The 21,191-nt window shown below is 41.4% G+C and overlaps 2 long non-coding RNA genes and 1 pseudogene across 2 annotated transcripts; 2 read left to right on the forward strand and 1 right to left on the reverse strand.

Moving 5' to 3' along the window:
• Nucleotides 1–5,565: 5,565 nt before the first annotated feature.
• Nucleotides 5,566–10,001, reverse strand: LOC102079788 (uncharacterized). The gene is made up of 3 exons (XR_266356.4): nt 9,854–10,001; nt 7,206–7,369; nt 5,566–6,378 (listed from the first exon to the last, which is right to left on the reverse strand). It is a non-coding gene; the product is annotated as an uncharacterized LOC102079788 (long non-coding RNA).
• Nucleotides 7,296–10,347, forward strand: LOC109203693 (uncharacterized). The gene is made up of 4 exons (XR_002063458.2): nt 7,296–7,394; nt 7,486–7,847; nt 9,913–10,082; nt 10,230–10,347. It is a non-coding gene; the product is annotated as an uncharacterized LOC109203693 (long non-coding RNA).
• Nucleotides 10,348–19,447: 9,100 nt separating this feature from the next.
• LOC109203040 (piggyBac transposable element-derived protein 4-like) lies at nt 19,448–20,272 on the forward strand (annotated as a pseudogene).
• Nucleotides 20,273–21,191: the final 919 nt, after the last annotated feature.

The raw sequence follows: 21,191 nt of genomic DNA on the forward strand, positions 1-21,191 counted from the left end.
TAGGTGAACAGGCCAAAAAGTGTCTTAATGCTGGAATATAAATACTTCATCTCCCTTTCCTCCACTTTTAAGAGGCTGGAAATTTTTATCTGTTTAATAAAGAGCATGGTTGAAAGTAAGTGGACACGCCAACATTGGAACTAGCTATCTCAAAAGAGTGACTTAATGTGCTCATATCATAACAGTGGTAACACACCATAACTTGACTCATTCACTCACTCAGTCTATAAGGATACAAAGTCTTAATTCTTCCCATTCAGAAACATCCTGGTCAACATATCCATCCATCCAGCTTACAGTTTCTGCTCTTCGAACACGATCGTTTTCAGTACGCTTTCTGATTTCATAAATCCGTAATCTCTAATGGTGGATAATCATGTTAAACATGGTCACAGTTTCCAACAATGAGGTCAGTGTATGTACAATTCAATTCAGTTCAGTTTTATTTATACAGCTCCAAACCACAATAACAGTCGCCTCAAGGTGCTTTATATTGTAAGGTAGACCCTACAATAATACATACAGAGAAAAACCCAACAATCATATGACCCCCTATGAGCAAGCACTTTGGCGACAGTGGGAAGGAAAAACTCCCTTTTAACAGGAAGAAACCTCCAGCAGAATCAGGTTCAGGGAGGGGCGGCCATCTGCCGAGACCAGTTGGGGAGAGAGAAGAAAGACAGGATAAAAGACATACAAGAAAACCCTGTGAGCTGAGAGGTCAACGTGCAGACTGCTCTGAACACCCAGTTTCAGTCTTCTTGGCGCCATGTGATGTCATAAAGAGAGGATATCATATATTAAACCACAAGAGTTTACAGACAATAGTATCATTATTTCAGGGCTTTATGCTCACTTCCGGGTCGATCCTACCCTCACCTGTGGCCACGAGCTCTGGGTAGTGACTGAAAGAATAAGATCACGGCTAACATACGGATTCTCTGGCTAAGGGATGCCGTGAGGAGGCTAAGTCAAGCTGCTGCTCCTCCATCTCGAAATGAGCAGGTTGAGGTGTGTCAAGCATCTGCCAAAAACATGGGATGTTTTGTGCTTGTCGAATGGTTTCTAAAGTGTGAAAGAATGATCCGGAATTGTGTTCTGGCACCTTCAGTTAATCACAGGCGGATTAATGCGTATTACTGTCAAATTAGTTCATTTTTAATGTGTTGCAGTCTGGCGTTCCTTACAGCTGATGGCATGGAGATACGTGCTCAGTAATAAGAAAGGAATAACCTCCCACACCTGCAACACATCCTCTTTTCCTCTTCGCCCCTGTGATGCATTCATGGTGCAGTCTTCAGAAACTAGCCAGCACTTTAGAAGAGGAACAAGCAAAAATGTGTTCCTTTCTGTGATGAAGTTTACTATGCTGCACTCGTGCAGAGCAGCTGTAGTGTTCATGGTCAGTATTAGGTAACATCAAGGGTAGCAGTTAATGCTGATTCACTCAACAAATTCCACATTTCATACCAGCTTTGTAGTGTCTTGGGGTTGGAAACTGGCTGTAACAGCTTATGTAACATTTGGCTAAAATTGCAAAGGGCAGTCAATATTGGAGTCAGCTGATTGCAGCATCTGCACAAGAAGAAAATACGGGAGCTGTCCCCCAATCATAGGTTTCCCCCCACCTGCCAAATACCATCTGCTGCTGCAGAAACAATAGCTGGATAACGCTTAGACTCCTGCCCCATTCAGCTTGGGCTGGACTGGATTATCCAGCAACAGTGAGACAATAACATACCTCTCTGTTATGAGGACACCTCTAGATCTCGATGAAACCAAAGTTCAGTTACAGTTTGACCTTTAACAACCTCTGAATTGGTCTTTCAAGGAAAAACAGTCAAAGAAATCAAAGTACCTGCAGTCGATAGGCAGAAGTGGCAGAAATGCCCACTCACTGAGGTCAAAAACAGAATTCTGATGTTTGATGCTCTTTTTGGGAGTAGATCTGAAGACTGTAGCATACTGAGCATTATTTAGACACACACACTCTCTCTCACATACACAGGGAGACGAGTGTTCATTCTGCAGCTGAATGGGGAGCTCCTATTCAGTATTGATCCTGAGCACTCTCATCCTAAACTGAATGAATGGCGCTTTAAGGATCAACAGCCAATGGGATCGCTGGGTAATTGAATCTTTAAAAAACACACATGAAGAGCCCAGAGGTGAATTCGTTTTCAGAGTCTGCTGCTGAATTACACCTTTTTAGTGTGTGTGTGTGTGTGTGTGTGTGTTCGAACGAGTAACAGTGCGTGCCACTGTTCTTTTATAAAGCAGGCATTTGTGACAAAGAAACCTCTTCAAGAGCCACACGTTGCTGTTTGTGCATTTAAACTGTTTTTTTCCCCTCACAGTTTCATTGTAAGCGTCCTCTGGATATTTCTGTACTTACAACACATTTCCCTGACCAAACAAGCTCTTTTGAGCACTACCTGCTCAGCAAACATGAGATGGTTTCAAAGAAAGTAGACCATCCAGCATGTGAACACACAGGTGTTTTTTTACATGAGTTTCTGGGGACCAAAATGGAGGTAAAAGGGATGACAGGGACAATGAGCATTTCCAATAAGCTGACCAACAACAAATAACAAGGAGGGATGATCTGACAGATGCCTCTGGTACAGCTCACTCGTAGCATGAATGGTCTCATTACAGCGTCCACGCCAGAATTAGAATCCAGAATCAATGCCAGAATTAAAAGTAAGGAGGAGGATGGAGTTAAAATTAAATGCCCAAAGGTCTGCTCACTTCCTGTTTTATTTGACCAAGTTTCACCGCCCCCTCATCCCCCAACAGCTTCTGCCTGAGCCTGGCGCCGCCGGAGGTTTCTTCCTGTTAAAAGAGAGTTTTTCCTTCCCACTGTCACCAAGTGCTTCTTCTATACACTGATACAAAGTAGCAGTTTAATGCAGAAAAATAATGTACTAGAAACATACCAGAAGAAGACACTACTAATAATACTGAAAGTGGACTAATGAATGATTGATCCCTTGGGTTGCAGAGATCATCCATCAGTTAAAATTTTAGGTTATCAACTGAAATTTCCCCTTATTAACTCAAAATTAAATCTGTAAGACCCAAACCATCAAAAAATAGCCAGAAAATTCTGATTTTTTTTTTTTTAACTGAGATGTTTAATAACCCTTATAACAAAATCCACAAAAATTTTTAGGATGGGATTTTAGGATATATTTGTATTACATATTTATTATATATTTTTTGTACTGCATTTGATACATTGGGCGTTTTTGGCAACTTTTTGTTAACAACTTTTTTTGTTACAGACAAAAAAAGAGTTTTGTCCACAACATTTTGAAATTATGGCAAGTATTGATCATGTTGATGAGACAGAGGTCTCAGAAACTCAGGTATCAAATATGATACAAAGGGCATTATAGGGTTAAGAAAATCAATTTAAAAAGTTTTGAGATAATTACTCAAAGCTTCAACTCATGGATATGAATAAATGTTAATAATACATGGTGGAAACAAGCTTCTGTGTAATACTAAGTACCACAGAGCTTGTAATCTCTATCTCCTTCCAAGGATCCACCTTTTTAGTCAGCATACGTTAGCATTACCTAACATATGTCCATCCATCGTTGGTACCATGTTCTTGGCTTCTTGTATTGTGTGTTTGATTTTATTTCTTGTGTTTCCTTGTTTTGATACCTGCTCTTCCCCGGCCTCACCTGTGTTTTCACTTGCCCATCTTTGCTTTCTTCGTCTTTTCTTTGCCTTCATTTCCATGTGTTTCCTGTGCCGCTTACCCGTATTTTAAGTGTTAATCATTTACCAAAAACCCTTCAATTTGAATGTATTAGTACTGTTTCTGTTATAAAACCTTTATCAAGACATATGTTGTTCTTTCAGTCTGAAAGGGTTAAAAGAGAATCTATTCAGCTACATTCTTTCTCCAGGGCCGTTCTCTTCTGAAAGGAAGAATTTGGTAATTAGTGATGGAAGTTTGTTTTTTTTAAATGAAAATATTTCCCTGATAAGACAATCAGCAGCAGCCTTGGACGGATATTTGCAGACGTTTGTTTTTCTATGAAGTCTGAACCAGAAATAATGGCCGCCATATTTTTCAGAGACATACAGGGTTCTGTTTTTCTTCACCCACTCGAACCCATTTATCACCTGAATGAACCGGGCTGAATGGACAAACACAGCGGTGTTCATTTAACCCCACCATGCAGGTTAGGTATGAACACAGCCTAAAACTCAATAAAAATGTCCCAGCATGCTCCACTCTGACCTCGTGGATGGTGCGAGCAGAATCTGTGCTGTCTGGCATCGAGGAAGTGAATTAACAGCAACAGTCAGACAGCAGCTGCTTCTCCCCGGCGCCGAGACCTTATGAATATCCGTCCATACATATGTATGCCCTCAGATTACCACCTCTGCAACACTCCAGATGCTGCTGCCACCAGAATCACATGCAACATGATCAGCTGTGTGAATTTGTCTTAGCGCACGTCGGGTATTCGCACTCCGCCTTGTTCTGCTTCACATTACATGGCAGCCGACCGGAGCATGCATCAAATGACTGACAGCGTGTGAGGAGCAGCCTCTCCAGCCAGGAGCCCCGCTGCTGCCAGGACACTGTTAGCATCCAGCTGAGCCACAGGATGCCGACTGCTGGCCACGACACAAATATGCTTTTACACAGAGATCACAGGAGGAGGAGGAGGAGGAAGTCGCAGAAACACCGTCAGATGGAGAAAGCCATCATTTCATCACTTCAGCATTAGAGGATGATTTGAGAGGATTCCTGGAATATCTGCATGCAATTTGGCTTCAGTTTGAGTCTTAAAATATTTATTAAAAAGACAAATTTTCAAAAACTCTTCTTCAAGCAAGTGTCTGTGGAAGACGCTCTGGATCGGAAGGCTCCCTTTGTATAAATATTTTACAAATCATATTATTAAAGTGGAGACAAATGGGGTCTCCAGCGTGAAAAACTGAAACCCTTGTGTTGCTTTTTTTTTTTAATAAAGTTAAATATTTGGGGGTAAATGAGTAAAACTCACAGAAGCAACTGAATTGGACTATCAAATTATTATTACTGCTCCATCATTTCCTCATGAACGAAGCTGCCAGGTTTATAATTTCAAAGCTTTTTCCAGAAAACTTCTTTAAAGTTTCACATCAGCAGATCTTACTAATAGTTTGACAAATCTCTGCATGCCCATCCATCTGTTCATCACCTAACTCGACAGCTGTTTCTGATCCTCTTCAAACTTGGCAGGTGTGTTGCTGTTTGTCAGTGTTTCCCACTGAGTGGCTGCTGCTGACCACACTCTGTGTGTAGAAGGAGCAAACGTCCGTGCTGGCACGTTGGTTTGACGGTCGCGGTGAGAACGATAATGCCTTTTCCAACCTAAACCTAAACAGTGACGCCGAATTCCAAATTTGGGCTGTCTACAACATAATGAGGTGCCCTTTTACAGCAACAGTAGGAGTGTGAAATTACTACTTAATGGCAATTATAGTTAAAGACATAATAGGCCAAAGCCAACTGGTTTAGGTATCAGGATGTAAAGGTGTTTATTTCTGCTGGGAGTCTATAGGCACTGACTCACTGCTGGAGGGAGCCTCTAGTGGACATTATAGGCACTGCACTTCCATGTTGTTATAAAACACTCAGAGAGGAACTTGAAGGGAAGTTGGGAAGATGAAAAACAGGCTGCAAGCAAATGTTTGGCTTTTAAAAAATTCTGTGACTAAGAAGGACTAAAATAATAGATTTTCCTACCTTTTTTTTGTCTTAGTTTCCTGTGAGACGTGAGTCTCAGTCGTTGTTCTGGGATGAGCGGCTCTTGAGAAAACTGCAGGCAGGCCACTGTGCACAGCCACATTATATACAAACACAATCCCACTCACACATGCAGTCAGTGTGGCCTTTGCTGTCCTATGTTCAAATCTGCAATCTGGGTGCCTGGATGTGGTGCGTTTAGGGGCTATTTTTCAATTGGAGCTACAACAGAACAACCTGGAAAAAAGTTCTGTGCAAATGTTTCCCTGAGCTCACAGGTTTAATAATGATTCCCAACATTATATCGAACATGGCTCCAGACACGCACACACACACACACACACACCGTGGAGACAGCGGGCCCCAGCTGGTCGTCCTGTCGTCTGCAGAGAGAGGTCTACGAGTGGAAAACAGACGAGCGGTGGGGGAAACAGAGGGAGACACCCTCCGGTGCAGCGACCGCTCCTCGCTCCTCCGTCCCACCTTCACCTCGGCCGTGTGTTCCTTACGTTGCCGGCGTGATGATGGCAGAGGCTCGGGGCCGGCGGCTGATGGCCGGTGGGAGGATTAATCGCCATCGGATGGCGAGGCATCTGCTGCTTGCTCTCCACCAACTGCTGCAGAAACATGATTAAATGGTCTCTTCTAGCTAACATGTGGAGCCGCCATGGCTGCCTGCCTGTCTGCCCGACTGACTGTCTTACCCCTCCTCGTAACTTCCTGTATGCCTTCGCTTAAACTTTGTTACACTCCATGTTGCCTCTGTTTACTTTTTCTCATTGGCCCTGTGAAGCTGTCACATTAGCAGTCTGCTCTTCCTTCCTGCCTCCTTCACTTTCTGGTGTACTCTTGAATCACCTGCCAATTTCCAGCTTTTGCTGCTCGTCTGTTTGTTCGACCACAATCAGATATAAATGTCTTATAAAGAGCTACAATAAATTTTGAAGGCAGGTGGATGTAGATACAGTGACATCACACCTTAGTTTGTAGATGAGAGGGTGGCCAATGGTCGGCTTGAGGTCTTTTATTGTAAGATAAGGACCCATTCTCACATTTTCACCACAGTCTAACTGAGGAGCGAGCTCCAGAGCTGAGAAACAAGGGGTGGAAATGCAACGAGCTTTCATCGAGCTTTAACTTTTTTTCACTTTTTATCTCTGAGACAAACATGCTGCTTAGTATCAAACTTTGATTTATTACAAAACTGTACAGTTTTTATAAATATATATATATATGTGTATTTTTTTTTCTCTTCTGATTATTTTGCTGGATGAATTTGTGGCATTTATCCTTTCAAACTGATTTTGCAGATTTTTTGGATCAGAATAAAAAGATGTGACCAATTAGACCACTGTATTTGGTAACAAGTGTGCTCATGGATCAAAACACGCACCAGTACTGAGTATATAATGATATAGAAATAGTAAATGATGATCCTCTTTACCTCCAACACACAGCGAGATGCTACTCTGGGTCCGGCTCCTGGATCGAACAATGAAAGTCTCCCTGCTGCTGCCTGAAGATCAGATAAACCCAGAATCTTCATTTCTTCCTTTTCTTGTTTACGAGCATCAGGACCAGCTCATCATCACTCGACACTGACTTCATCTTTTAAGGGAGAGAAAGATGTGAGGTAATGAGTGTTTTAATGGCATGAATCATATAATAAACATGTTTCCTTTTAGCTGTTCAGTTAATGTCTCACTTCTGATGTGTTTTATCAGGATTTTTGTGGGCATCATCCAAATATGGTCACTTCTGGATCCATGACATTAACAGGGTTGCATCAGGAATTTTAACACTGAAGCTTCAAAATGCAGAATCATTTCCTGTTCTTCTGATCTGCAGCCGCCCCCTTTTATCTAAGCACATTCTATTCTAATTGTTGTTTTATTCTACTCACACATGTAAGAGGGCATGTGATGGCTTCAGAATTCAGAGGTGGGGTATTTACTGATTTTATGTTTTATCATTTAAAATAAACCAGACTTTCTTCCAGGCAACTGACGGTGCAGCTGTCTTTATGGAGGAATCTATGACATACAGGCAGCCAAAATAGAACTAAGAAGAGAGGACATTCAGAAAAGTAAGTAAGGAATTCCACATTCAGCTCTCGGCCTCAGCCAGTGTCTGTGTTCAATCATAGCTGTGAGCTAAAAGCAGCACTCAGAATCAAACACAGTCTCTGTAGCTACAGGCAGAGAAAAAGATGAAAATAGACTTGAAATATTAATAATGTGTAGGTCGCGACTATCTGCGGAAAGCAGGACAGAAAAGCAACCATTACGTAGAGTATCCGCACAGGTGTGTCAGGTGAAGCATGTCTGTATCAGAAGTGCTTCAGGCGGACGAGTGAAAAACGTGAATGTAACGCATGAAGAGCTGCAGAGAGAGAGACATTAAGAAAACAGGCAGCAGCAGTATCACAGCAGACATCCATTAGATCAGCAAGAGTCAGAAACACAGCAAAGACAGAGCGAGGAAAACACATCCGAACAACTAAAACCTACAAGAGCTGAGACAGAGCGAGGTGGGAGGAAGCAACGGGGACGGGCAACAGGAAGTAAGGCAGCAAAGTAACTGTTGCTGCTCATCAGTTTGGGAACAGTTATAATGTCATTTCTTCTACAGTGAGAAAGATTGTTATTAGTGGAAAAGACAGTCACCAGTCCATCCAAGAGTGTGCATCTCAGCAAATTCACTGCAAGCTCAGACTGTGCAGCTCCATCTCAGACTCTACAGGCCTGAGTTAGCACGTTAGAGGTCAAAGTTCACCGCTTGTTAATCTTTGTTGGCGAGACTAAAGCCCAGAAGTGTGTGCTGCAATGGTCCAGTCAAAGTCCAGACCTAAACCCGACTGAGATGCTGTGGTGGGACCTTCAGAGAGCTCTGCATGAATGAAGGTCAGTGAATCTCAATGAACTGAAGGACCGTTGTTAAGAAGAATGGGCCAAGATTCCTCCACAGTGACACAAACGACTGACTGCACACCGAAAAGCATTATTTCAAGTTGCTCCTAGTAAAGGTGCTTTTACAAGCAGACGAGTCTATCATATCAAACAAGAATGAATAAATAAACAAATAAATATGTCTGTGGTGTGGCTTTGTTCACGTCACACTGTGGGTACAATCCTGCAGGTCCATTCATTTCTGCACACTCCTGAAAAATGCAGCGCCCTGGCTGCGTTCACCGGTCCGGCGTGTTCCATACAAATCTGTTTCCACGAGGCGTCCCCGCCTGCCAGCTCGTCTTAAAGCTCTGATAATCTAACGCCAGTGTGAACGCTGAAGTCTCTCTCGGCTCCCGCCGCCTGAGTGTAAAGGTCCGGGTCGTCCTCCGAACACAACATGTTTGCATTTGTTCTGAGTGGCCTGTTTCTGTTGTGTTCGCTCAGCTCTAAACTGTCAGCTGTTTCACCTGCAGAGAGTCTTTCTGTTCTTGGCAGCCGAGCGCGCTCACAGCCTGTGAGGAGTTTACAGCACGTCTGTCCTGATGTCCCGGTCAGAGGAGCTTTAACACATTTCTTTCAGCTTTCAGTCAGACATGCAAAACCTGTTTTGGGGGTTTTTCTTGTTGTTGAATACGTTTTTTGTATCCTGAAACGTGGCAAAGAAAACTCAGGTGCTGTGAGTATTGGTAAAGTTTGATCATAAAAATTTATTTTAGCTATGATTTTCATGCAAAGAGCACAAAATCTTCTCCAGAGAAGCTCAGCTGAATGTTGCTGTTAAACAAGCTTTACAAACACAACTAGAGATCACTTTACAGCCTCAGTAACAGTCTCCTGAGGTCAAGGCAGAGCTCCTGTGAGGAAATATTAAATTTGTGAGAGATGAGACAGGACAAGTGTCACCACTTCCTAAAATTACTCCAACTGAGCCACAAATTTTACAAGATCATGAACCTCGAAGCGCACAGTGAGCTTTGTTAAGTTCCAAGCACGGGAAAGAGCAGTGACGTGAGGAGAGACATGACAGTGGACCATCTGAACATATCTGATGTTACCAGATGCTAAAGGAGGATAATGTTTGAGAAGCAGCAGAAAGGATGAAAGTGGTTTATTAAAGGACAAGTATTTTTCTTTTCCCTACTTTCTGTCATACGTGTCCTCCGTCTTTTTCCTTGGCCCTCTTCCTCCCAATGTTGACAGGTGTTACTGTTCCTGTGAGGACCTGTGGGAGGCGTGTCCCTGCTCCTGCTCCCATTGGCACACCTGCTTCCCATCAGCTCGTCTTCCTTCCGCCTTTTAAAGATCGGCTCAGTTGTGCGCTCACCGCCAGATCATTGAAGCTTCTCAAGTGGCAACAAGCACGGACTCAGGTGTGTGGTCTCATTTGTTCTTTTCCTTGAGTACGTACCTCGCTTCTCCTCTGGCTCACATCTCCCTCAGTGTGCCAAAAGCAAAAGCTCTCGGGTGCTTTTACCTGAGCTGAAAGTTTCACATAGTTTTTTTTACTGTTGTTTCAGTATGATGTCATGGAAAGAAGATACCCCTAGCACAGCTCTGGCTGCAAATTTTGCATGGAGGTGTTCATGAGCAGACAAAACAAAAATAAATGTGTTCCACAAAGAAAAAACACTTTAATCAGTGGTGTTTACGTTCTCTGCTTTATCTTACACGAGCCTAACACCTGCTCAGGTAAGTGAAGGGTGGCCTTAGGACAGCAAGGACACCACAACTTATCATAAAACTCTGTTAGACATTTGCGTATATCTGGGTCACAATAAGCTCTCCTCGGGGCTGCTCTCCTCACCGCTGAGAGGACATAATGATGCAAACCTGTTCTCACTCTCCCTGATTGAGCAGCTGATCTACCCTGAAATCACAGGCACAGCAACAAAACAGCTTTCCACAGATCATAGCCCCATTAAACAACCAAAAAAAATAAAAGCAGCTAACGCACCAAAACAACTTTTCAGTGTCGCAGGCAAAATTTGCGGGAAGTTGGTCATAAAACTCTCTGAGCGGTCTTCAGTCAGACTTTTTCCATCTGGTAAAATCGCATGTTTAGCCCTGAAGTCTAAGAGTGATCGAATCATTCGTGACACCGCCATGTTAATACAAGAATAATTTTTTTAATGTCTTCGTTTATCTTTATCAGTAACAAATCACCTGACTAATGATGACTAATATACACCTAATTAATCATTTTTATCCAAGAAAGTTTTAAAAGACACAAATTATACCAACACTAATATATTTATACAATTTTAAATGGACTGATTCTTATATAGCGCTTTTCTACACTCCCAGAGTACTCAAAGTGCTCTATACAACATTCACCCAATGACAGTCTTCTAATCTTTCAGTGCTTCCTCACTCATACTCTGATGGATGCATTGGAGAGCAATTTGGGGTTAGTATCTTGCCCAAGGATATTTGGCATGCAGACTAGAGGAGCCAGGGATCGAACCACTAACCTTCTGATCAGTAGATGAGCTGCTCTATTTCCTGAGCTACAGCCACCCTACTTTAACTTCTTACTTTTTACAAAATATTTCTTCATTTTAATATAACCAAAATTTAACCAAAATTATATAACTAATTACTATTTCTATCATTACAACGCCGTTACCGTTACTAACAACAAAATGCGGTGCGGTTGCGTTACTATTTTTCAACAAACAGACGGTTGAAGCTGTCTTCAGCTTACTGCATCTTATATCAGTTGCATGGAAGTAGCTGTCTATGTAAGTAATGTGGGCGCTACAGCTTTAAGCAGCTGCGCGCGCTCCCGCGGACGGCAATCACTTTCTGGCAGACGAACACTTTTTGGCACAACACCTGGAGCTAAGGGGGCAAAACGATTGCATGAGTGCTGCTGTTTGACTGAGGAAGAATAAACTAGTCATGGTAAGCCAGTCACATGACCACTTAAAGACAAAGCAACAAGGTGATATATACCAGTTTTTAAATTGTGTTGATAGGCCACGTAAAACCAGAGTCATGATAAACAATATATATGCGGCGTTTTTTCCTCAATAGTTTCATCACGTTTACTGTCTAAGGACAGTGCTAGCAAGCACTCTCTGCTTATGAGCAAAAAAAAATAAAACAAAAAAACAGAAAACAGCCCGTTCATTTTGGTGGAAAAATGCACCATGTCAACCAATCAAAAATGATATGGCAACATGACATTTGGTTGTTTCGGAAGAGGGGGAAGTTTTAGGAGTGACAGCGAGAGAGAGAGAGAGAAAGACAGCTGAAAAAGAGAGAGAGAGAGTTTTGAGATTTAGCGTGTTTGGGGTGTGTAGTTAATGTGTTGTCTTGTGTAGTTAGTGTGTAGTGTTGTGGATAGTTTTGTGTTGTGTGTCAGAACAATGAGGCGACTGCTGTCTCCAGGTAGAAACAGCAGTGATACACCTGCTGCTGTCAGACCTGCAGGTATCAGGCTGTGATGTTCTCCTTTATAATGGACAGAAAATTTTGGAGTGGCACAAATAATTTGTGTGGTATCTTATTGAATGCAGAACAGCTGATTGTTATGTAAATAGTTTGAAATGGTTATTTAAAAAATCAAGGTAAAAGGTAAATGGCTGCAAATAACTTTGTTGTTTGCAAAACTTGTGCATAGGATTTTAAAACTGACAATTTATATTTGCATTTAAAATTATGAAATATGATTCATTAAACATATTTGTGGTTGTTGCAGTAAAAAATGTAATTTTTTCTACTCGGATTTTATGTTTTTTGTCTGATTATAGATCAATTGTGTTAATACAGTATGTCAAAATGAAAACATGACTATAACACGTGAGGTTGTGCTGAAAAGGATGATACCAAACAAGGCAAAGTAAATAGTTTTTAAAGGTGAAATGTAGAGGAAACATCAAAAGTAGTCAAAAATGGCCAATTATACCCTGGACCCCAGAGGGTTAAACATTTTTTTTTAAAGTAAAGCAATAGTTACTTTTCAAGTAATTAATTACTTTTAGAATCTTGTAACTCAGTTACTAACTCAGTTACTTTTTTGAAGACGTAACTAGTAACTATAATTAATTACTTTTTCAAAGTAACTTGCCCAACACTGATTATTGCTAATGTGAATAATCTATATAATTTTAACATATTACAGTGAAGTCACATCACACTTCAAACTAAAATTGAAGAAATATCTGCTGAAACACAACATGAAATATTTCAAATATTTTACACAGAAACACTGAAAATATTCAGATTAATGAAGTGAAAATGAGGTATCTATTTATAAAATCATTCCAAACAATTACTGTCAAATAAATAATGTAAAAAAACAACCATGTGTTTCCTCACCACACCCATGGAGCAGTTCCTGTTTTTGAGAAAAGATATTGATGGTTTAACATGTTTAAGATGAAGCATTGATGAAGATGAAGGCCTGAAAATGGGGAACACAGCTTTAATCAACTATCAGTTAATTAATAAATTCATGTACTCCTGTGAAAATCAGAGAATCAGCTCATTCAAATACTGCAGTACAGCTATTTACTTGTGCTCCAGACACATCATTGTGGTGCATTTTATTTATTTTAGTGGTATTTTACATAGTTAAGCACTTTGTGCAGCATGGACTGTTGGAAATGTGCTATATAAATAAACTTGACAACTAAAGCACGGTGACAGAACTACATGTACTTTTATGTCAACTCACTATTTTCCCACTTTAAATTATGTACAAACAACATAATGAGTTTAATAATAAGTTTCTTCATGAGGCTTTTTAGTTCCTCTTCAGTTCAACTGTCACAGATGAAAGTATTCCCAAACAGGGATCAGAGTGTAAACCACTTGTCCAGACTTAGACTGCCTCAAACACCAAAGTGTGGGAATTTTGAAGTGTTATGATTTTTCTTTTAGACACAAGCCACAAGTGTACAGCTACCTAAACATATTCTTTGCCCAAGCTGAGGTATTATTTATGTGGTAGATGAGAAATTTCAGAGTTATGTTTTCGGTTCCCTAAATCCCAGAACGTCACTTCATTGTTATTTTGCTGCTGAAGTTGGTGCTGTACATGTAGGGACACGCAGTCAGAATGTAAAGAGCAGAAACGCTGGGTTGATCGTGTGTTGACCCACTGGTTACGTCTCAGAGCTCCAGTAGGGGGCATCGTTCTTTTTTCTCTTTCGCGAGAGCCTCGCGCTGGTTTATCTGTGTTCAGTGTGAGAGAAAAAGTGGAATTCTGGACTCTTTGTTATGTTGAGGAGTTTCAGACGTGAGCTCGGGGTTGCTGTTGTCTCACTGTATCATCTTGTGAGACCATATGATGTGGTGACTGTAACCATATAGTTATTCTGCCATTGTTTGCATTAAAGTTTGTTACTGAGAGAATTTCTTGAAACATTATTTCGAGAGAATTCAAGGTGCTGGCAAAAGCACACGAGTTAAAAGTTCACATTTACCTCGTGTTCCAGTTTGAGTTTTGCACCGACTAAAATACCATTTGCATCGTTGGAAGAGAAAAGAAGGATAACAGATGACTAACTTCACTCATCTTTACTATTTCCCCTGTTTAAGGACACTTTTCCACAAATAGAAACAGCTGCTAGAACTAATGCAGTGAGCACATTATGCTTTAAGATGGAAACACAGCAGTAATCTAGCAGTAATCAATTGTCAGTCAGTTTATTGCCTGTTTTCATTAACCATCTGATGGTGCATTGCTTTGCATTGTGGGGCGGTTTCATAAAGGATGCTCCAGTGTATCCTCTGCTAAAGGAGGCAATAAAGGAAGCGCTGAAGCACTGAATTCAACCCGCTCTTATTGTGGCTGCAGAGACTTCAAGCTCACTTCACTCAGTAGGAAATAAAAAAAAATGCTTAACCACAAACTACTTCTAAAAGTGAAGTACCCTCTGTGTACCCTCTCAGCTTTCTTATAGGTAAAATTAGCTCATACAGTTTGTTATACCCACATATGTCACAACAGCATCTGGTTATTAGTAGCTGCAGTCACACAGGCACTGAAACCAACCTGCCGACCGCCTGATAACCATCGGTCATTAGGAAAGAGTGAGGGTTCTCCAACAGAAATCAACAGAAACTTTGCTGTGATTGCTTTGATCGGCAGCAGATCGTCGACGTTGCTTCTAAATTGTGTGGAAGACGCTGACCAGCCTGCGAACGCCCACCAACTCCTCGCTCAGCGCTGTGGAAGCTGTGAAGAGCGTGACACAAGCTGCAGACACAGACCTTACGCCCACAAAATAAAACCTGCGGCTTCAGAAATGTGTATTTTTTAAGGTAACCATGGCAACACTGTCACTTTGAAGGTGAACGTTCTCAGTTTCCACTTTTGTCACAGTTTTTCCAGTTTCAGTAAAACTCAGCACGTCGTTGGTGAGCGTTTGCAGACAAACCAAACCAATCACGAGGAGGTTTTTGGTGCAGCGCCCTCTTTGTCACCAAGTTCACTTGACAACCTCCAGCAACCCCTCAGAGAGAGCAGCTAACTGCATATGTACTGCTGGTGTCTTTCTCATCATTGCTCCTTAATTATAACCTCAGCATGAGATCAACAGTACGGCTGTCGTAGATTATCTTTATTATTTTTAATGAAACAGCAGAGTGAGGTCAGCCAAACGGCCCACTGGACCTTTCAGTCCTCATACTCTGACTCTGTGACTAAAACCTCAGCATTAGGATGCACTGTGTTTACATGGAAGAAGCAAGTATGTGTTAAACATATAAGCTGTTTGCGTTTTACTGAAATCATTGATTTGGGTCAGACCTGGGAACAAGAGGAAACGTGAATGAGGTGGTAAAGTCTGTGAGTCTCTGATGTTGAACTTCAGGTAAAAAGAAGCTGCTAGACTCTTAAGTTTGGATGTCTCTAGTTAAATTGTGCTGAAGAAAAAGTTTTAATAAAACCCTAAATGGTGTGAAACTGGTAAAGAAATACCCTTTTTTGCCTTCAGAGGTTTCAGAGCAAAGTCATGTCTAACTGCTCTGACAGTCCGGAGGTTTCTATACAGGCTGCTGCTTCCTGCACAGAAGGCGGCCAAGGACGCACTGGTTAGCAGTCTTAATATGAGAGTGAAATAAACACTTAACAGGGAACCTTGAAAAGTTCTCAGAACGCATGAGGAGGTTTTTTTTTTTTTACATTTTTTTTCATGACTTTGCCCTTGTCTGAGCTGAGTGTTTGCTCAGACCACAGAAGACACCTGCCACTGCAAGGTCAACGCCCCCAGCAGCCTCCACGCCATCAAAACCCTCAAGCAGAAACACAAAGAGGCTTCAGAGAGCGTGCTCAGTGCAGGCCTAAACAGCAGACCGTGACCAAGACTGATCAGAGAGTGCGCTCAGCTCAGGTGAAAGGAACATGTTCAGCAAAATACACATGATCACAAGCAAGGGTGAGAACTGAAGTTCTCCAGGATTTAAATCAAGTCCTCCACAACCTTATTTATAGACTGTATATAAAAGACGGACATCACACACTAGTTTCTCAACTCCACAGATAACTACTTTATGGTCTGTTAGTTATCCACCTGTCAGTCAAAGAGGCCACGCCCATAATAACAAACTTGTAATGTAACTAGAGATGGATCGATCCGATATTACGTATCGGTCCGATACTGACGTAAATTACTGGATCGGATATCGGAGGGAAATAAAAAATGTAATCCGATCCATTAAATATCAAAAAAGCACCTCAAAAAACTTGCGACATGGCCTAACTCAGCTCATAACCGTAGCACGTCGGAGCAGTATTTATCACGTGATAGAGCGGCTGTGTGTATTTGTAGCCTCGCTAGCAATCCAGCATTTCATCTCCGAGAAAGTTATCCCAGAGAGAAGTAAAGCAAGTGTGTAAGTTCATCTCTGAATGTTTATAAAGCATTCCAGCGTTAATCTTAACAACTGATATATGGAGCGACTGCCTCTTCTCTCTCCCTCCCTCTCTTGTTGCTGCTTCAATCATGAAACTGATCAATGATCAGCTGATCGGCTTTTCTGTCGTGAGTCCGTCTCTCTTGTTTGTTTATTGCCCACTTCGCACCAGAAAGAGGAAACCAGCGGCTGAACAACAGCAGCACGTTTAAGGTTGATAAGCTGTTGTTAGAATTTATTTAATATTACTTTCTACACCAGGATCCTTTTCTACGTAGCTGACGGCTGGTAACTGTACAGGGGCGGATCTAGCAAAGTTTAGCCGGGGGGGCGATAGGGCATGAACAGGGAAAAGGGGGCACAAAGACATACTTTTCTTTCTTATTCTCATTTAAAATGTCTAGCTTTTAATAAATAATTATCTTAATCTTACACCCAAAGTTTTAATCTGATGTAAAATGTATAGAAGTCCATTATTATATATAGTAACTATTAAGTCTAATATACCCTAGTAAGCTATAGTACTTTTTCCTTTGGGAAGATACCATCTGTGCAGTCTGCAATTCTGTTGAAGAAAGATGTTGAATCTATTTAATTATTCTTGAAAAATAATTGATTTCTGTGCATTTTTTTCACCCTGCATCAAATTAAAGTTGATTACGTCAATTAAGCATCACGAGGTGGAGGGTGGGGGGTGGTTCCCCATTTTTTTTTTTTTTTTTTTTTTGCTGGGAGTTTTAGAACCCTATTAGTTAGGTTGCTTACTCTTTAAAATACCAGAATAGGGAGGATGGAGTAGGTTCAAGTTTATTAGATTGATCAGTGTTGCTGAACTATGAAATATTTTGGGTGCAGTGTATTTTTTGCGTACAGGTATAACAGAATAGCTTTAGTGTTTTTTGGGGGGGTTTTTTTAACTTGAGTATGAACTTGTACAAAAAGCAGCAAGATATTAAAAAAAAGTTTTATTGATTAAAAAACACACTATATCGGATTCATATCGGTATCGGCAGATATCCAAATTTATGATATCGGTATCGGACATAAAAAAGTGGTATCGTGCCATCTCTAAATGTAACCCATGTAAAATCTGTCTACAGTCCATTTCAAGTCTTTAGATCTGTCCATATGTTCAAAGAGCATACATGAGCACAATGCTCAATATATACAACTAAAGCGATGCTGCTCTTGAAGAGAAAGCATGCGAGAAATCAGCATCTTCCAGCATTCATCACACATGCTGATTCTCAGCTTAAATAGAACAGTTTTGTATGATTTATGATTGAAAATAATCCTTATCTTATCCAGGCCCTCTGCACAGCCTCTCAGTTCACGATCCAGCTGTTTTGGCTCTGCCCCCTTGCCCCAGGTAGGAGGAGCTTCTGTGCCTCAGATGAGCATATGGATATCCCCTCTCCATGATGTCATCCAGATTGAAGAGTAGAAAAAAGTGTAATAAGTTGAGTGTTTACAGCAGTCTGAAGTTTGACTGAAGTTGTGCTGTCTGCAGTCCACTGTGAGTGTGTTTATATTTATGTTAGTGCTGGTGTCGGTGTGCATGGGGTTGGAGGCGGGGGGGTCTTATTGAGCACTCAGCAACATGACGGCCAGGGGTGAAGCTGTTCCAGAAGCTGCAGAAGCTCTTCCCAGGAGGTTTTGTTTGCTGTGGTCAGACAGCGTTCTAGTGCAAAGTCCTGCATGCAGGCAGTGGAGTCACAGTGATACTCTTCACTGTCCTCACACATCTCTGAAGGGTCTTACCGCATGGATGTGGGCACTAAGCTCTCTATAATGCCTAATGTAGAAAGTGGTGAGGATGTGTTGGAGGGAGTGAGCTTTCCTAGTGTGATGCAAGAAGTGGAGGCACTGGTGATCTCTCTTTATTAATGCTCGATTGTGCCGAGACCAGGACAGTGTCCAGAATTTCCAACTGGTGCACTGGTCCAGCACTCACTGTGTCACATGTTATTAACACCATGAAAGCCAGCAGTGATCTGATGACAACAGCAGCTCAGTACTTTCCTTTCAGAAAACCAGATTCCTAAGATTCTTAACCTTCTTATTATGTTAAGGGTCAATTTGACCCATTCCAGTTTTTGTGTTGACCAAAGTACTGGTCATCCTTTCTTTTTCTTCATGAAGGTTTATGACTTTTCCTTATCTGGGGTCATGAACTGGTGTGTAAAATATGGACACTTTGATGTGTCCTGGAATGTCTCTGCAGTGTTTGTATACAAAGATGATGTTGCGGGTCATTTTGACCCAGACACTTTTATGTAAGTAAAAAGTTGTTCAGATCCAAAATAAACATTTCTCTTTGATGTACTTTGTTTTGACTGCTTCTGAATATACATTCAGACCCAGGTGTGTATGCGAGAAACTTTCTCTCCCCTGTTCTTGTCACTGTTCTCGTGTCATTTCAACACACCAAAAATGAGCTCCAGGAGGTTGACGACTGAAGAAGCTTTATCACTGCTTTTCAACTTGGATAGTGATGAAGAAGAAGACGTTTCAGAGACTGAGGATCTTTCAGAGGCCAAGGACAATGTTATTGATGATCCAGACTATCAATTTTCAGACGAGGAGGAGGATTCTGAGGGCGAGTGTGCCGCCATCTCTACATCAAATGAAAACCAAGGAATGCAGCAATCATCATCCACAGAGGAGACATGGACATCTAAAGATGGTAATATAAAATGGTTATTATCACCACACCGAAGTCAAGGCAGGCTGTCATCTTCTAATGTCATCAAAATGACTCCTGGTCCTACAAGATTAGCCGTCACACGAGTTGATGATATTCAATCAGCATTTCAACTCTGCAGAGAAGTGGAAGCCACTGGATCAGACTGACTTGCATGCTTATATTGGAATTCTGATATTAGCTGGAGCATACAGGTCCAAGGGAGAAGCAACTGCAAGTCTATGGAATGAAGAGAATGGAAGGCCAATCTTTCGAGCAACAATGTCTTTGGAGACATTTCTCAAGATATCTCGTGTGATCAGATTTGACAACCGTGAAACCAGAGCCGGTCGACGTGAAAGAGACAAACTTGCTGCAATCAGAGATGTATGGGCTAAATGGGTGGAAATTCTACCTTTGTTGTACAACCCTGGTCCCCACGTTACTGTTGATAAGCGCCTTGTCCCATTCAGGGGTCGCTGTCCTTTCTGACAGTATATGCCCAACAAGCCGGCCAAGTATGGCATCAAAATATGGGCAGCCTGTGATGCAAAATCTAGCTATGCATGGAATATGCAAGTGTACACTGGAAAGCTACCTGGAGGAGCATCTGAGAAGAATCAGGGGGCGCGTGTGGTGATGCAGATGAGTGAAGGGCTGCAAGGGCATAACATCACCTGTGACAATTTCTTTACATCCTACTGGCTTGGAGAGGAACTTCAGAAGAGAAAGCTGACTATGTTGGGAACAATCAGAAGAAATAAGCCAGAACTTCGCAGTGAAATTCTGAAGATGCAGGGAAGATCTCTGCATTCCTCATTATTTGTTTTCACTGAGAAAGCAACAGTTGTTTCATATTGCCCAAAGAAAAACAAGAATGTTCTTGTCATGAGCGCAATGCACACAGATGCATCTCTGAGCATAAGAGAAGACAAAAAACCACAAATGATCCTAGACTACAACTCCACCAAAGGAGGAGTAGACAATCTTGACAGAGTCACAGCGACATAAAGCTGCCAGTGGAAGACAGCTCGTTGGCCCTTGGTAATTTTCTACAACATTTTGGATGTGTCTGCTTACAATGCCTATGTTCTGTGGACTGAAATCAACCAACATTGGAATGCCAGCAAATTGTACCGACGTCGGCTTTTCCTGGAAGAACTGGGAAAAAGTCTTGTCACTCCCATGATCCAGATGCGAGTCAGACCAGCTCGATCCCCAGCAGCAGCAGCTGTCATTGAAAAGGTCGAGTGTGCACCATCCAACCAATCTGCAGTGGGTTCAGTGGATCCAGGTGTAAAGAAACGGAAAAGATGCCAGGTCTGTCCCTCACGAGAAGACATTAAAACAAGCACTATTTGTGAGAAATGCAAAAAGTACATCTGCAGAAAGCACACAAGCGACAAAATTGAAAACACTGAAAAACTGAGAAAATCGGGCAAGTTAAAAAGAAATGTGTTTGTAAAGAAGGGGAAACTTTTACTAAATTGTTCTTAAAAAGAGTTATGGTAATTCAAACTGTGTTGTATGTCTGTGTTCTAAATGTTTTTCTAATGGAAAATAAAGTTGCTATTGTTTTATTGCAGTTTTTTGACAATTCTGAGTGGATTTACACACAACATAATCAATGTGATTTTTTTTCAACATAATACAAGGGTTAATAAAAGCACCGATAGTTATTTTTACAAAGCAAAGGCTCTGTGATAATCACCTAAAAGTTAAACACAGCCTAATGTGCATTTAGTCCAAGCATGAAAAGCTGGTCTGACCTCCTGATGCTCCAGGTTGTTGATGATTTGTCAAGGTTTTCTCTAAGCTACAGTAAAATAGTTGAAAAATTAAAATAGCCTTTATATATGTAGGTTGTAGTTGTAGATGCAAGTGAGCTAACGGCAGTCTAGCTTCCTGTGGGTTTACTGCTTACCTCATT

The sequence above is a fragment of the Oreochromis niloticus genome, linkage group LG2 (genome assembly GCF_001858045.2).
Source record: "Oreochromis niloticus isolate F11D_XX linkage group LG2, O_niloticus_UMD_NMBU, whole genome shotgun sequence".
Taxonomy (NCBI): Eukaryota; Metazoa; Chordata; class Actinopteri; order Cichliformes; family Cichlidae; genus Oreochromis; species Oreochromis niloticus.